Source organism: Triticum aestivum, chromosome 3B (genome assembly GCF_018294505.1).
Source record: "Triticum aestivum cultivar Chinese Spring chromosome 3B, IWGSC CS RefSeq v2.1, whole genome shotgun sequence".
NCBI lineage: Eukaryota > Viridiplantae > Streptophyta > Magnoliopsida > Poales > Poaceae > Triticum > Triticum aestivum.
The window spans coordinates 620,375,637-620,394,414 of NC_057801.1; positions in this window are offsets into that span (position 1 = coordinate 620,375,637).

Here is an 18,778-nt window from a genome sequence, read left to right on the forward strand (position 1 = left end):
TCAAAATATCATGGCAAAAGAAAGTTCATCCCTACAAAATCATATAGTTAGGCTATGCTTCATTTTCGTCACACAAAGATGTTCCAAACTTCTATACCCCCGATCACAAGCCAAGCAATTGTTTCATACTTAAATAATCTCAAACTTTTTCAACCTTCACGCAATACATGAGCGTGAGCCATGGATATAGCACTATGAGTGAAATAGAATATGATGATGGGGATTGTGTGGAGAAGACCAAAAGAGAAAGTCTCACATTGACGAGGATAATCAACGGGCTATGGAGATGCCCATCAATTGATGTCAACATGAGGAGTAGGGATTGCCATGCAACGGATGCACTAGAGCTATAAATAAATGCTCAACAAAAGAAAACTATTGGGTGTGCATCCAACTTGCTTGCTCACGAAGACCTAGGGCATTTGAGGAAGCCCATAGTAGGAATATACAAGCCAAGTTCTATAGTGAAAAATTCCCACTAGTATCAAAAAGACAACTTATGAGACTCACTATATGAAAAACATGGTGCTACTTTGAAGCACAATATATGAGACTCACTACATGAAAACAAGGTGCTACTTTGAAGCACAAGCGTGGAAAAAGAGATAGTAGCATTGCCCCTTTATTTTTTTTATTTTTTTTTATTTTTTTTTATTTTTTTCTTTCTCTTTTTTTCTTTTTTCTTTTGGGCCTTTCTTTGTTTTCTTTTGGCCTTTCTTCTTTTTTTTTCTTTGGGCAATACTCTAAAAATGATGATCATCACACTTCTATTGATTACAACATATGAATTACAACTCGAAACTAGAACAAGATATGACTCTATATGAATGCCTCCGGCGGTGTACCGGGATGGTGCAATGAATCAAGAGTGGCATGTATGAAAAATAATGCATGGTGGCTTTGCCACAAATACGATGTCAACTACATGATCATGGAATGGCAATATGACAAAAGTAATGCATGCCATGATGATAAACGGAACAATGGAAAGTTGCATGGCAATATATCTCGGAATGGCTATGGAAATGCCATAATAGGTAGGTACGGTGGCTGTTTTGAGGAAGATATAAGGAGGTTTATGTGTGATAGAGCATATCGTATCACGGGGTTTGGATGCACCGGCGAAGTTGGCACCAACTCTCAAGGTGAGAAAGGGCAATGCACGGTACCGAAGAGGCTAGCAATGGCGGAAAGGTAAAAGTGCATATAATCCATGGATTCAACATTAGTCAAAAGAACTCATATACTTATTGCAAAAATTTAGAAGTCATCAAAAACCAAGTACTACGTGCATGCTCCTAGGGGAATATATTGGTAGGAAAAGACCATCGTTCGTCCCCGACCGCCACTCATAAGGATGCACAAGCCAGGTACACTTCATGTTTCAAATTTGTTACATAACTTTAACCATACGTGCATGCTATGGGACTTGCTAAATTCAACGCAAGCATTATTTAAATTCATAATCACCCAACTAGCATGACTTTAATATCACTACCTCCATATCTCAAAACAATTATCAAGTATCAAATTGATCATAGCATCCAATTCACTTAAACTGATAGTTTTTATTATACCCAACTTGGATGCTCACCATTCTAGGACCAAATTATAAACATAGCAAATACCATGCTGTTATAAAACACTCTCAAAATAATATAAGTGAATCATGAGAGACTAGCAATTTCTATAAAATCAAGTCACCAGCGTGCTCTAAAAGATATAAGTGAAGCACTAGAGCAAAAACTATCAAGCTCAAAAGATATAAGTGAAGCACATAAAGTATTCTAGCAAAGTCTAAACAAATAGGCTTCTCCGAAAAGGTGTGTACAACAAGGATGAATTTGGTAAACTAAAAAGCAAAGACTAATATAATACACGACGCTCCAAGCAAAACACATATCATGTGGCGAATAAAAATATAGCTCCAAGTAAAGTTACCAATGAACGAAGACGAAAGAGGGGATGCCTTCCCGGGGCATCCCCAAGCTTAGGCTTTTGGCTATCCTTGAATATCTTGGGGTGCCTTGGGCATCCCCAAGCTTAGGCTCTTGCCACCCTTTATTCCATAGTCCATAAAAGCTTTACCCAAAACTTGAAAACTTCACAACACAAAACTCAACAGGAAATCTTATAAGCTCCGTTAGTGAAAGAAAACAAAACCACCACATAAGGTACTGTAATGAACTAATTATTTATTTATTTTGGTGTTAAACCTACTGTATTCCAACTTCTCTATGGTTTATAAAATATTTTACTAGCCATAGATGCATCAAAATAAGCAAACAACACACGAAAAACAGAATCTGTCAAAAACAGAACAGTCTGTAGCAATCTGTAACTAACGCAAACTTCTGGAACTCTAAAAATCATACCAAAATAGGAAGTACTGTAAAATTTATTTATTGATCAGAAGAAAAAAAATCAATGCAAAATCACGTTTCTGTGATTTATTGAATTTTTTATCGTGAGCGCAAAGTTTCTGTTTTTCAGCAGAATCAAATCAACTACCATCATAGTTTATCCTATAGGTTCTACTTGGCACAAACACTAATTAAAAGATAAAAACACATCTAAAACAGAAATTAGATGCAAAATTTATTACTAAACTGGAAAAAAACAAAAAACGCAAAGAAAATTGGGTTGCCTCCCAACTAGCGTTATCGTTTAACGCCCCTAGCTAGGCATAAAAGCGAAGATAGATCTAACGAGTGCAATCTTTGGCACTTGGTTCATAAGTAGCCCGCATGATAGATTCATAAGGTAATTTGACTTTCTTTCTTGGAAAGTGCTCCATGCCTTTCTTTAATGGAAATTGGAATCTAATATTGCCTTCCTTCATATCAATAATTGCGCCAATCGTTCTAAGGAAAGGCGTACCAAGAATAATAGGACAAGAAAGATTGCAATCTATGTCAAGAACGATAAAATCAACGGGCACCAAATTTCTATTTGCAACAATTAGAACATCATTGATCCTTCCGATTGGATTTTTAATGCTGGAATCTGCAAGGTGCAAATTTAACGAGCAATCGTCAAGATTATGGAAACCTAGAATATCACATAAAGTTTTCGGAATCGTGGAAACACTAGCACCCAAATCACACAAAGCAAAACACTCATAATCTTTAATTTTAATCTTTATAGTAGGTTCCCACTCATCATTAAGTTTTCTAGGTATAGAAACTTCCAAATTAAGTTTTTCATCATAAGATTGCAACAAGGCATCAACAATATGTTTGGTAAAAGCTTTGTTTTGTCTATAAGCATGTGGAGAATTAACAACGAATTGCAACAAGGAAATACAACCTTCTAAAGAACAATTATCATAATCAAATTGCTTGAAATCCGAGATAATGGGTTCAATGCTATTTAAAGTCATGACCTCTCCAATATTACTTTTACCGAAATTAGCATCAAGATCTAAAAACTCCGAATTCTTGGGACGCCTTCTAGGCAAAGTTGATTCATCATCAGTCCCATAATCATCAAAATTCATATTGCAAAACATAGATATAATAGGAGATGCATCAATAACTTTAAGATCTTCATCATTATTTTCATGGAAACTAGAAGAACACGTTTTTATAAAGGTATCTTTCTTAGCACGCAATCTAGCGGTTCTTTCCTTGCACTCGTCAATTGAAATTCTCATTGCTTTGAGAGACTCATTGATATCATGCTTAGGAGGAGAAGATCTAATTTTAAGAGAATCAATATCAAGCGAAAGTCTATCAACCTTCCTAGCCAAATCATCAACTTTGAGCAATTTTTCTTCAAGCAAAGCATTAAAATTCTTTTGAGAAATCATAAAATCTTTCACACTATTCTCAAAATCAGAGGGAATCTTATTTAAATTACCATAAGAATTATTGTAGGAATTTGCATAATTATTAGAGGAATTACTAGGGAACGCTCTAGCATTAAAGTTTCCTCTATAAGCATTGTTTCCAAATCATTCCTACCAAAAAAATTCACATCCATAGATTCATCATTATTATCAATCAAGGAAGACAAAGGCATATCATTAGGATCAAAAGGAGTGTTTTTAGTAGCAAACAATTTCATAAGTTCATCCATCTTTCCACTCAAAACATTGATTTCTTCTATAGCATGCACTTTTTTACCAGAAGATCTTTCGGTGTGCCATTGAGAATAATTAGCCATAATATTATCAAGAAGTTTTGTAGCATCTCCCAACGTGATTTCCATAGACGTGCCTCCCACGGCCGAATCTAAGAGATTTCTAGAAGCAAAGTTCAAACTGGCATAAATTTTTTGTATGATCATCCATAAATTCAAACCATGAGTAGGGCAATTGCGAAGCATCAATTTCATTCTTTCCCAAGATTGGGCAACATGCTCATGATCAAGTTGTTTAAAATTCATAATATCGTTCCTAAGAGTGATGATCTTAGCGGGAGGAAAATACTTAGAGATAAAAGCCTCTTTGCACTTGTTCCAAGAATCAATACTATTTTTAGGCAAAGACAAAAACCAAACTTTAGCACGATCTCTAAGTGAAAATGGAAATAACTTCAATTTGACAATATTGTTATTCGTATCTTTCTTCTTTTGCATATCACACAAATCAACAAAGTTGTTTAGATGAGTAGCGGCATCTTCACTAGGAAGGCCGGCGAATTGGTCTTTCATAACAAGATTCAGCAAAACAGCATTGATTTCACAAGACTCAATATCATTAAGAGGAGCAATTGGAGTACTAAGGAAATCATTATTATTGGTGTTCGAGAAATCACACAATTTGGTATTATCTTGCGCCATGGCAACAAGTAATCCAACACACAAGCAAACAGAAAAAGGCAAGCAGAAAAGAGAGGAGGAGATTGGGAAAGAGAGGGCGAATAAAACGGCAAGGGTGAAGTGGGGGAGAGGAAAACGAGAGGCAAATGGCAAATAATGTAAATGCGAGGGAGATGAGTTTGTGATGGGTACCTGGTATGTCTTGACTTGAGCGAAGACCTCCCCGGCAACGGCGCCAGAAATCCTTCTTGCTACGTCTTGAGCTTGCGTTGGTTTTCCTCGAAGAGGAGAGGGTGATGCAGCAATAGTAGCATAAGTATTTCCCTCAGTTTTTGAGAACCAAGGTATCAATCCAGTAGGAGGCTCCTCAACAAGTCCCACGAACCTACACAAACAAATAAAGAACTCGCAACCAACGCGACAAAGGGGCTGTCAATCCCTCCACGGCCACTTGCGAAAGTGAGATCTGATAGAGATAGTATGATAAGATAAATATATTTTTGGTATTTTACAATATAGATGCAGAAAATAAAGATGCAAATAAAAGTAGATTGGAAGAAAATATGATAAGAGATAGACCCGGGGGCCATAGGTTTCACTAGAGGCTTCTCTCGAGAGCATAAGTATTATGGTGGGTGAACAAATTACTGTCGAGCAATTGGTAGAAAAGCGAATAATTATGACGTTATCTAGGCATGATCATGTATATAGGCATCACGTCCATAACAAGTAGACCGACTCCTGCCTGCATCTACTACTATTACTCCACACATCGACCGCTATCCAGCATGCATCTAGAGTATTAAGTTCATAAGAACAGAGTAACGCATTAAGCAAGATGACATAATGTAGATGGATAAACTCAAGCAATATGATATAAACCCATCTTGTTATCCTCGATGGAAACAATACAATACGTGCCTTGCAACCCTTTTTGTCACTAGGTAAGGACACCGCAAGATTGAACCCAAAGCTAAGCACTTCTCCCATGGCAAGAAAGATCAATCTAGTAGGCCAAACCAAACTGATAATTCGAATAGACTTGCAAAGATAACTCAATCATACATAAAAGAATTCAGAGAAGATTCAAATATTATTCATAGATAAACTTGATCATAAACCCACAATTCATCGGTTCTCGACAAACACACCGCAAAAAGAGTTTACATCGAATAGATCTCCACAAGAGAGGGGGAGAACATTGTATTGAGATCCAAAAAGAGAGAGGAAGCCATCTAGCTAATAACTATGGAACCGTAGGTCTGTGGTAAACTACTCACAACTTATCGGAGAGGCAAGGATATTGATGTAGAAGCCCTCCATGGTCGATTCCCCCTCCGGCAGAGTGCCGGCGAAGGCTCCAAGATGAGATCTCGTGGATACAGAAGGTTACAGTGGTGGAAATTGTGTTTCGTCTTGCCCCTGGATGTTTTCGGGGTACGTAGGCTTATATAGGAGGAAGAAGTACGTCGGTGGATGCCCGAGGGGCCCACGAGACAGGGGGATCGCCCTCCTATCTCGTGGGAGCCTCGGATGCTTCTTGACTTGCACTCCAAGTCCTCTGGATCACGTTCGTTCAAAAAATCACGCTCCCGAAGGTCTCATTACGTTTGGACTCCGTTTGATATTCCTTTTCTTCGAAATACTAAAATAGGCAAAAAAACAGCAATACGGGCTGGGCCTCCGGTTAGTAGCTTAGTCTCAAAAATGATATAAATGTGTAAAATAAAGCCCATAAACATCCAAAAGGGGTAATATAATAGCATGGAACAATAAAAAATTATAGATACGTTGGAGACGTATCAGAGATCTACCCATCCGAATCGCCAAGCTTGGCCTCCACGCAAAGGAGAGTCCCACCCGGACACGGGAGAAACTCTTCAATCTTGTATCTTCATAGTCCAACAGTCTGGCATAAGCATATAGTCCGGCTGTCCGAGGACCCCCTAATCCAGGACTCCCTCAGTAGCCCCTGAACCAGGCTTCAATGACGATGAGTCCGGCACGCAGATTGTCTTCGGCATTGCAAGGCGGGTTCCTTCTCCGAATACTCCAAGGTAGATTTCAAACACATGAATCGTGTCCAATACCCAAGGTTCAGTCCAAGCTCTCCGGACCCTCAACTATGTCCGGACCCAACCTTCAAGGTCGGTGTATGGCCTCCTCTATCATAGAGGAGGACATCAAAAAGCTTAGGGACGCTAGGTATCTGACCGCCGAGATTCTTCATAGGTTACCCGCTCCAGGGCAAGTTATCCCCACTCCCAAACCCAACGAGAGCGTCGTATTCATCTCCCACTTCCTCCGAGAGCTAGGCTTTATTCTTGATCCCTTCGTTAGAGGGCTCATGTTCTATTACGGGCTAGATTTTCATGATCTAGCTCTAGATTCCTTCCTCCACATCTCTTCGTTTATCGTCGTGTGTGAGGCCTTCCTCCGCATTACTCTCCACTTCGGCTTGTGGCTCAAAACCTTCGATGTGAAGCCAAAGATGATTGATGGACGACACACGGAGTGCGGAGGTGCTATAATAAGCAATAGTGCCGGCGCCTTATGGCCAAAGGGTTCCTTCCCGGAGGTATCCGACCTATGGCAACGGGAGTGGTTTTACATCACAACACCCCGAGGTACTAAGTGGGCAGCCGCCCCAGCCTTCTGCTCTGCCCCTCCGCCACAACTGGCATCATGGGTCAACAAGGGGCTGGACCGGGGACCAGTTGATGACGTGTTGACATTGCAAAGCCGCCTTCGAGATATCCTCAAGAGGGATATTGGCCTTGTCAAAGTAATTCAAGTAATGTTGGTTCGTCGGGTCCTGCCATGCCAACGTCGATCTCTCCGTATGTGGGAATTCAACCCAGAAGGACCGCGAACCATTCAACACTTCTTTGGCGTGACGCTCGAAGGGATGTATCGATTATTCTTCGGACCACGACTAAAGTGTCTGGACACCACCGAGGATGCGGGTCTCAACTGCAATCATCCAGATACCCCAGTAAGTAACTCCGCAACCGAACATGATGTATTTATATTTGTCACAACATTATCCTGAAAACCTCCCTTGGCCAGGACTGGATAAGAAAGGCAGAGAGGATCAGGTGTTCGGTCCCTCTTCCCGAAGGCTCGCCGGATCCTGTACTAACCAGGATGCTGGCTCACGCACCTTATCAAGCGCCATCAGGAGAAGACGAGGGGGGAGTGGAGAAGTCGAAAGCGGGCTTCATACATTACGCATCCTATCCGAGGGAATTAGTGCCTCCATGTTGGAGGATGACTGGGGAGGTGAATCTAAAATCTCCTCTCCCCGCGGGAAGAAAAGGGCCGCCCCTCAAGACTTGGAGGCAGAGGTCTCCAAACAATGGAAGAAACCTTCACCAGGGGTCCCTGCCTCGGAGGGCATCCTTGCCGCAAAGCGCCCACAAGGGGGTCAGCCGTCAATCGAGCCGTAAGTGAACAGAGACATTTTAATAAACACGCCCTGCTCCTTTTCTGAGAATAACAATCGAGACATATGTTTTGCAGTCCGGCTCGTAGCCCATTTCAACAATGTTCGTCCTTAGGGGATCTTCTTCCGGAGATGATGGAGAGCGAAACGCCCCCTCCTACTTCCTCGGCTCATGAGGTGAATGAGCCAGAGGTGTCGTCCTGGAGGATTTCTCCTCATCCGCGAAGGCCGGAAGGTAATTTTCCAGCCACCTGAGGCCCGGAGTTCTTGGCTCTCAAGGAGACCGATAGAAAAAGCCCGGGATTGTCCAGTGGACTGCAGACATATTGATGGGTCTTCTGGAGCAAGTGGCTATCTCAGAGGCACATCGTACCTTAATGGGTACGGTGGTTGAGAGGATTTCATCTGCAAAAAGTGGGTTAAATGAAGTCTTCATGAGCCCGCTAAGAGGCTTTGAGGTACGCGAAGTAATGATATATATTTTTGGCTTTACCGCACACACAAGGTGTATTTTATAGAGATAGTAGCCCCTGAGACTCTGGTTGCCGTACAGAAGAGGCAAACAGAGGATCATAGTCTCAGGTAGTGAGTGCGCTACTATTGTGCGCAGATGGCTGCAGATCCGGCTGTTGATCGGACTGCTAAATTTGCTGAATTGAGGCGGCAACTAGACTTGGCAGATGCGGACATCACGCTTGTAAACAAGCGGCTTGACGAGGCACAGGGTATGTATATTAGGGTGGTCAGCAAATATTTAGAAGAGCATGATGCTAGAATTAATAATATGTTGTGATTGCAGATGGAGCTGCCGCCGTGGAGACCCTGCCGGCCGAATTTGCCCGAGCCAAGGAACAAGCCAGGTCAAGTGATGTGGCTGCCCTGAAGGCAGCCGAAGAGTTAAAAGCCGTACAGGATGCTCATCGTCAAAGCGAAAGGAAAATAGCCGATATGGCAATTGAGCTACAAAATGCTGCCAGGTGTTATGAGCTTCTCGAAAGGGAAAACAAAATGAAAATGGCTGACCTAGAGAAGGCCTTGCAGGTGGCAAAGGAGACTCGCTCTGAAATCAGAGCGGCGCGGGAGGAACTTCGGCAAGCCGGTGATATCGCGGCTGGAAAGCCCTTTTTATTGTGAACGAAGTTCGGCGATCTGACGTATGCCCCTCTTGATCAATTATGGAGTTCTGCGGACGTATATTTGGATTTAGCAAAGAGTGTTGCTGATGTGACGGAGTATTTCAAAGGTCGGGAAGATCATGAGGTGGAAAGATTGTTCTGGTCGCAGTTTAGTGCTCCAAAGCATCCACTGCTTGTGAATGAGCGAATGGCCGAGTGGGCCGAGCTCCATAGGTTATCCGGTCTTGCCATGAAGGCTGTTGCGGATCATTTGTGGCCGAAGGAACCGAACCCGGATAGTTATTTTGGTTTGGTGCAATGATTTCTCCGTGTTGTGCCGCATATCGACGCTGTCAAGAGGTCGGCGTACATAGAGGGTGCGCGGATGGCTCTTGCCCGTGTTAAGACATACTGGGCGAAGATGGAGGCCACCAATATTGCAACCAGGGGTCCGCCCGGGGGACAGGACTCGCCCGAGCACTATTTTGAAGAGGTCCTAGAAGGTGACCGTTTAATAGAGACTCAGTGCTCGAAGAATACCATGTTCCAGTGACATTATCATGATTGTAGAAACAATGCTTTTGCTAATAAAGGCTATATTTATACTTTTGCCCGTAAAGTATTGTACTGCCTCCTGTGCGGCCGTTTATGTATGTATGTATATATCCTGAAAGTTTGCAATCGTCGTCTTCAGCCCCCACGCATATAATGCGGGGGTGTTCGGTAAAGCGTGTAATCACACTTGGATCCAACGTCTTGGTCTGTTAAGGAGGTGGTGGCGCGGTGAAGAAGGCAATCGGACTATATTGCTTTAACACCTTCACTTAGCCATAGGAGTTTGACGGTGGGGCTACTATATAGCCCCTGGTATGTCCATGCTTATTGATACGTCTCCAATGTATCTATAATTTATGAAGCATTTATATTATCTGTTTTGGATGATTATGGGCTTTATTATACACATTTATATTATTTTTGGGACTAACCTATTAACCGGAGGCCCAACCCATATTGATGTTTTCTTGCCTATTTCAGTGTTTCGAAGAAAAGGAATATCAAACGGAATCCAAACGGAATGAAACCTTCGGGAAACTTATTTTTGGAACAGAAGCAATCCAGGGAACTGGGAGTACAAGCCAGGGAATCTTCGAGGAGGCCACGAGGGTGGGGGGCTCCCCCCTACTGGGCGCGCCCCCTATCTCATGGGCCCCTCGAGTGTCCCCCGACCAACTTCTTTCACCTATATATTCCCATATACCCTAAAAACATCAAAGACGAAGATAGATCGGGAGTTCCGCCGCCGCAAGCCTCTGTAGCCACCAAAAACCTCTCGGGAGCCCGTTCCGTCACCCTGCTAGAGGGGGAACCCATCACCGGTGGCCATCTTCATCATCCCGGCGCTCTCCACGACAAGGAGGGAGTAGTTCACCCTCGGGGCTGAGGGTATGTACCAGTAGCTATGTGTTTGATCTCTCTCTCTCATGTTCTCTCTATGGCATGATCTTGATGTATCGCGAGCTTTGCTATTATAGTTGGATCTTATGATGTTTCTCCCCCTCTACTCTCTTGTAATGGATTGAGTTTTCCCTTTGAAGTTATCTTATCGGATTGAGTCTTTAAGTATTTGAGAACACTTGATGTATGTCTTGCCGTGCTTATCTATGGTGACAATGGGATATTCACGTGATCCACTTGATGTATGTTTTGGTGATCAACTTGCGGGTTCCGCCCATGAACATATGCATAGGGGTTGGCACACGTTTTCGTCTTGACACTCCGGTAGAAACTTTGGGGCACTCTTTGAAGTACTTTGTGTTGGTTGAATAGATGAATCTGAGATTTTGTGATGCATATCGTATAATCATACCCATGGATACTTGAGGTAACAATGGAGTATCTAGGTGACATTAGGGTTTTGGTTGATTTGTGTCTTAAGGTGTTATTCTAGTATGAACTCTATGATAGATCGGACGGAAAGAATAGCTTCATGTTATTTTACTATGGACTCTTGAATAGATAGAACAGAAAGGATAACTTTGAGGTGGTTTCGTACCCTACCATATCTCTTTGTTTGTTCTCCGCTATTAGTAGCTTCGGAGTGACTCTTTGTTGCATGTTGAGGGATAGTTATATGATCCAATTATGTTATTATTGTTGAGAGAACTTGCACTAGTGAAAGTATGAACCCTAGGCCTTGTTTCCTACCATTGCAATACCGTTTACGCTCACTTTTATCGCTTGCTACCTTGTTGTTTTTATAATTTCAGATTACAAATACCTTTATCTACTATCCATATTGCACTTGTATCACCATCTCTTCACCGAACTAGTGCACCTATACAATTTACCATTGTGTTGGGTGTGTTGGGGACACAAGAGACTCTTTGTTATTTGGTTGCAGGGTTGCTTGAGAGAGACCATCTTCATCCTACGCCTCCCACGGATTGATAAACCTTAGGTCATCCACTTGAGGGAAATTTGCTACTGTCCTACAAACCTCTACACTTGGAGGCCCAACAACGTCTACAAGAAGAAGGTTGTGTAGTAGACATCACTTATCCGAATATGGTGCATGTACATACGTGACCGAAAAACCGGTCCTTCTTTAATGCGAAGGAATCGCGAAGATTCCGCTGGGTCATCGAGTGGTTGACCAGTCTCTCGCTTTATCATGACAGTCAGTTTTCGGCTTTCTCTACTAAGGTGCTCATCCAGATGAACCAGGGCACAATCACAGTAATTCTCTAGGTGCCACCTTAGCCGATAGAACGGAACATAAGGTAGCAAAACACGGGAGCTGGGCAAACCCAACTATTGACCAAAGACATGATTCGGAGCTGATGCATATAAGGCAAAACTTGCAACGCCGAACACTCCCGAAGGTATTCAGACTTTGCAACATATACTGGGTTGCATACCGCCCTCGATATGGTCCCTGAATTTCCGGATACGTGCTTGAATTCCGCGTGACGGAAGAGCAGCTGTGGTGAGGGCATAACTCGCCAAAAACAGATTGGGTACTGCCCTTGTGACATCTATTTTAAATCGGCAAATAATAATTTTGCCAATAATGCCGGTATCCCTCTTGGTCATTTTAAGTACCAGGAGGTTGCAAGTCAATAAGAGACAGTAAAAAGGTTTACACAGGGTCTTAATCTAAAAAGAAACCTTGAACCGGGTCCCTGCTGCACGTCTGCGCCTTTGTCTCCATTGTGCCGCATCCTGGAAGGGTGTAGTATGGTAGTTATCTGTAAAAAGAAGGAAAAAACTCAGGTGAAATAATCTGGAGTGACCATGTACAACGTTGGTTAAACTTTATGTACCGTGAAGATTCAAGATCTTGAGTGTAAGTAGGATCCAGCTGAACTGTGGATTCTCTTTGTGCGAGTAGCCCCTAGCACCACATATAAGGGAATAGCCATTAGGCAAGCTCATGTTTATCTGAGCTGCTACAAATAGTGGTGCGCTGAACACGTCTAGCCATGTCCGTGATCTCGACGATCGATCAGATACTTGGGTTGGAGAGGCCGTTCAGTGGTTCGGTTGCTAGAGCCGTCACATATTCATCCGCACGCAGGGAACGCTCTGTGCATCCGTTAATTGTAATGATGCCACATGGATCGGGCATCTTGAGTTTAAGATAAGCGTAGTGCCGAATTGCATTGAAGCGAGTGAAGGCCGTTTTTCCTAGTAGTGCATGGTAGCCGCTTTGGAATGGAGCGATGTCAAAGATTAGTTCTTCATTTCGGAAATTGTCAGGAGAACCGAATACAACCTCTAAAGTTAGAGAGCCCGTGCAGCGGGCCTCGACGCCTGGTATTACTCCTTTAAAGGTAGCATTGCTTTGGCTGATTCTTGACGGGTCTATCCCCATCTTGCCGACAGTATCCTGATATATCAGATTGAGACTACTGCCGCCGTCCATGAGGACTCGGGTGAGATGGTATCCGTTGATTATTGGTCGAGCACCAAGGCAGCCAAACCTCCATGACGGATACTAGTCAGATGATCCCTACGATCGAAAGTGATCAGGCAGACCGACCATGGGTTGAATTTGGGGGCGACAGGTTCTACGGCATATGGGTCGTAAATCATGTTCACCGTTTTGACCTCTGATGGGAATTTTTCTGTCCCCCAGTGTTCGGCTGGTGGGGTTCGTCCTCGTCTTCACTTGGTGGATCTCTCCCCTTGTGTTCGGTGTCGTGGTTCTAAGTCTGACAGTAGAATGGGGGGTAGGTATGGAGAGGCAAGATCCTAGCTATGGAGTAGTTGTACACACGAGTGTTTTACAAGTTCAGGCCCTTCTCGGAGGAAGTAATAGCCCTATGTCTTGGAGCCCGGAGGCGGTCGACTGGTTTATGTGTATATGAGTTACAGGGGTGCGAACCCTTTACACTGAGGAGGGGGTGGCATATATAGAGTTCGCCAGACCCCTCCGGCCCTCAGTTATGTAGGGTTTAAAGTACATTAAGACAGGGGTTACTGGTAACGCCCTCATAAAGTGCCATGAAGACTATTAAAGCTACTTAATGAAATATCGTTGCGTGCTGAGTGACTTTAGGTCTCCTGGCCGTCGAGTGGTTAGCTTCATGGTCGAGTGGTTATTTTCATCGTCGAGTGTCCTTGAGTTCGTCGAGTGAAGTCCCTCTTGGTCGACTGGAAGGTAGATTCTTCTAAGGATGTCCTTGGGTAGGGTATCCTAGATAGGTCCATGACCCTACCCTAGGTACATGACTTCATCATTAGCCCCCGAATGGATCGAGGTTCGATTGAGGAAGGGGTTGATAATTTTCTCCGACTTATTACCCGTGCTCTGATTATGTCGTATCCTGGATCAGTGATTTTTCTTTTTTGGCATTGGCATTAACTTTTCTTTGAGTCGCCTTGATCCATTCTTTTCTTCTATCGAGTGAACTTTTGAACTTAGTGAACTTCCGAGCGACGGATTGCAGGAAATCTACCGTCTGACAGATTGATCTGCCGTTAGCGGATTTTGTGGGATCCAAATTTTGGGAAGCGTGCGAAGCGGGGCGGACCGCGGTACTCGGATGGGATAAGGCGTGGATGCCTCGATTTCCGTGCCGCCTTTTTCGCCACGTATCATGCGTGAGCGACTGTTTCGGGATGTGACAGGACCGCCAGGGCCTACTTGTCAGCCACTCGGAAGCATCCTTATATAAAGTGCCAGGCGAGGGTTTTTGAACAGTGCCTTCTCATTCTCCTCTCTGCCCTCTTTGCCTCCGCCCGCTGTGCCTGCTCTCGCCTCCGCTTATCCACTCCTTGCGTGCTTCGCCGGCGACAATGGTGAAGAAGACGGCGGCCTTGGAGCGCGCGAAGAAGGCGACGGCGACGGGGAAAGCGAAGGGGAGAGCGTCCGGTCGGGGCGGATCTTCGTCAAGGTCCCGCCTGCCAAAAGGTTGGGTCCAAGGGGATTGGATCCGTTCGACCATTACCGAGACGGATCTCAATGACCTGGCCAACGAGGGTCTGATCCCCCACGGGTCAGCAAGGCTTCCGGGGACCGAGTGGCAACCGCAGCCGTAGGAGGGTGAGTGCGTTCTCCTAGCCACTCATGTAGACCGTGGATTCTCTCTGCCGTCGAGTGTTTTCTTCCGAGGGTTTCTGAACTTCTTTGGGGCGCAACTCCACCATTTCACTCCCAATTCCATTGCCTATCTTGCTGCTTTCGTGTCCATGTGCGAGAACTTCCTGGCTTGTCGACCACACTGGGTCTCTTTAAGCACATATTCACCTGTCGCTCACAGACGGTGAAAAAGGAGAGTCCGGATGATGAGAGGACTAAGGTTATCCAAATGTGCGGGGGTCTTGGGATTTAGATGAGGAATAAGAGTACTTTTCCGGCCATGACCATTCCTGAGTCGGTCGGAGGGTGGCAGTCGACTTGGTTCTACTGCCAAGACGAGTCGACGCCGGGGCAGTCGACTGGTCTCCCTCCGTTCTCCATGGACCGAGTGGACAAACCCTCTTCTCTGAAGGTGCTTCCTGAGGAGAAAGCTCACGTAAAAATGTTGATGGAGCGTGTAGTCCAACTCGTTCGGGACGGAGTGACGGGTATGGATCTTCTGGAGGTCTTCTTTAGACGACGCATCCAACCGCTTCAGTACCGAGGCCACCCAATGTGGCTGTACTATGGTACCGAAGACACCACTCGGGTCCATCCAGAAGCGGTCGACGACTCCACACTGGAGAGGTGGGTGACCGCAATCACAGGGAATAAGGACAACCCTCGAGGGGCTAGGAGGATCCCACCACTCGACTGTACCTACACACCGGACACGGTATGACCACTTATCTCCAATTGTAATCTTGCTTTATTCATTCTGCTTCGCTGCGAATTGGTCGATTGACCTTCGTTTTGTTTTGTTGTCTGATAGGCCACCACTGAGTTATAATCGATGCCCAATGGAGCGCAAACGCCGACTGAGGAGGAGGAAGGAAGTGGGGGTGAAATCCCGGAGGAGTGGGATTCGGATGCTGACGATGATGATGAGGGCGATGACTCTGGTGAGGAGGAAGAGGAGGAGGAGGAAGAGGAGGAGGAGGAGGAGGAAGTTGTACCTCCTCGCTCGGAAAGATGCTCGAAGCTTGTCCATGATCCCGCGGTCGAGCGTGGTAAGGGGGCCGCAACCGTCACGCAGTCGTCCAAGCGCCCTCGGACTACTTCTCCGGTGCCGACTGAGAAAGCTCTGAAGCAATCTTGAGTGGCGCCGTCGAAGTCGGTGAAGGTCTTGCCGAAGATGAAGATGGCGATCCCCACTATCTCAGGGTAATGGTGTAGCTTGAGTTTGTCTGTTCCACATGAACTTATTCTTGGTTGACTCATGAGCTAATCGACTGACTTCTGGAACTGTAGTGCTGCTACTTCTGATACCTCGGTTAGAGCTGAAGATCACGAGATGGAGGATGCTGTTACTTCGAAACCTGGTATGACTCTTGTAGTTCCGTCTTCAGTCGATTGGCTTCTTATCTCTAATTTTGATTCTTTTTCTGCAGCTTCATCTAACGTCGTTATCGACCTTCCCGACGACGACGACGAGGAACCACTAAGGTAGAGAAGGAACAAGAAAGCGTCTGCTGGCAAGGCGACTCAGGACGTGCCAGCACCCGAGACATTGGTCGTGGAGGGAGACAATGTCACTCGGCCTACCGTAACCTTTGCGGTGCCGTTGATGAGTGCTCGTCCTTCATCGTCGAGTGCTTCTCAACCCTCGCTTTTCTCAACCTACCGCGTCCCAGAAGACCAAGCTAGTGCTGCTAAAGAAGCATTACGCCAAGCGGGGGTCATGATGGAGCAAGAGAAGGCAATTCGAGAAGCCAGCCAGGCAGCCTATGACGCCAGTTCAACTCTTCAGAGTAATGTTCAGGTCAGTCGGTCACTGCCTGTTCTGTTAGGATATGATATCTGAAAACTCTTCTTTCTGAAATTCTTAGAGTTTGTCCTACACCCACTGGGTGTGTCGATTGAAATTCCGGGTTAGTGGGGGCATGCTGAGTGCACCCACTGGGTGTAGTCCCCAAGGCTATGGTGGACTGCTGGAAGTCGACCATAGTCTTTATGTCTTAAGTTTTTTCCTTACTCGACTAGGTCGAATAGATTCATAGACCGGTGGGGGCACGCTGAGTGCACCTACTGGGTGTAGTCCCCGAGACTGTGGTCGACTGCTGGCAGTCGACTATAGTCTGAAGAACACCTCCCGTTTTTTTTTGTTGGTCGACTGGCCGACTCTAACTGATGAAACTAGTGGGGGCATGCTGAGTGCACCCACTGGGTGTAGTCCCTGAGACTGTGCTCGAATGTTTGTATTCGGTCGTAGTCTTAGAAACGCTATGATTTTTCCTTAGTCACTCGGAAGTGAATTGTCTTTGACATCTGTCGATTGGTTCTTCGTAGAAATCCTGCGACCTTGCGCCTCGTTATACTGAGTTGGAGAACAAACACATCCAGCTCGAGCTTGATCTGAAACTGACCCAAGAGAACCTAACGAAGGCAAAGGAGGAAGCTAAAGGTATGTTTGGTGAGGCCTCCGACGACTGCCTTTGCCTCTCGTTTGTTTCAAAGTCTGATCTCATTGTAACTTTGTAGACAAAGTAAGGGATGCCCTGAAGAAGAAAGACCTTGACTTGGCTGAGATGCAGAAAGCGGCTTTAGAGAAGACCAAGCTCGCAGATGAGAAGCTGGCTTCAGTCACCAAGCTTGAAGAAGAAAACACCAATCTGAAAGCTTCTCTTGATGCTGCCAACAAGGAGGTCAGTCGACTGAAAAGTGACAAGATTGCCCTGAATGACAAGGTCAGTGAGTTGGTGGGAAAGAAGAACAATCTGGAGGCTTATCCGGGTGGACTCGCCAAGAAGCTATTCCTCATGCTTGAAGGTAATCTTTTGTATCAAACAGACATTTTAACTGTGATCTCCGACTGTTGTCTTGACTCGGTGGTTGTGCTTGCATAATTTTGCCAGAACTTTGAAGAGGAGACTGGTCGACTGGAAATAAACCTGGATCCCATCAACTCTCCCGTGAAAGATGAAGTCGCCATGAATGTGCTCCGGCTTGAATCTCGCGTTGCTGCTGTCGTCGACTATCTCGCAAGGCTGAAGGCCGCAACTTCTCGCATCGACACAACACTCTGGCCAAGAGAGACGCTCCAGAACGACCTCGAGTCTCTGATGACTCGACTGAACGAGGTCCCAAGTCGAGTGCAGGAGTGGAAGAAGTCTTCTACCAGGTGTGGCGCAGATGTTGCTCTGTCTCTGGTCCGCGTTCACTGCAAGGATGCACGAGAGGACAAGCTGGCGGCCCTTAGGGTGGCTAACACCAAGAAGCATGATTTCCAATCTTTCATGGAGACCTTCATCGCCGCTGGCACTCGGATTGTAGATGGAATCGACCTGGATGAGTTGGTTGCACTTTCCAGCCCTCCACAGGAGGGGTAAAAAACTTTTGAGCTTGATACTTTAAATTTTCCTCGGTATGCCAAGTGAGTTTTGTAACCGACAAACCTTAACTGGCTTAGCGCCTGAGCACTTTCGGTTCCGTTAGGTGTTATCCGAACTTGGATTCGATGTTGAATATGTTTGCATTTGGTTTGAGTTGTCTTTTGCAGGCTAAACCGAGGCGCTCATTGCAATCGACTTGTTCCCCGATACAGTTAGGCAAGTACTGGGCTGCAGCTAAGCCCCCGAGTGGGGAGGTCTGCTCTCCATTCGGTAGGATTTTCAAAAACTTAGGCGAGCACTGGGCTGCAGCTAAGCCTCTGAGTGAGAGGTCTGCTCTCCACTCGGTAGGATTTTTCAAAAGCTTAGGCGAGCACTGGGCTGCAGCTAAGCCCTCGAGTGGGAGGTTTGCTCTCCACTCGGTAGGATTTTCAAAAACTTAGGCGAGCACTGGGCTGCAGCTAAGCCCCCGAGTGGGAGGTTTGCTCTCCACTAGGTAGGA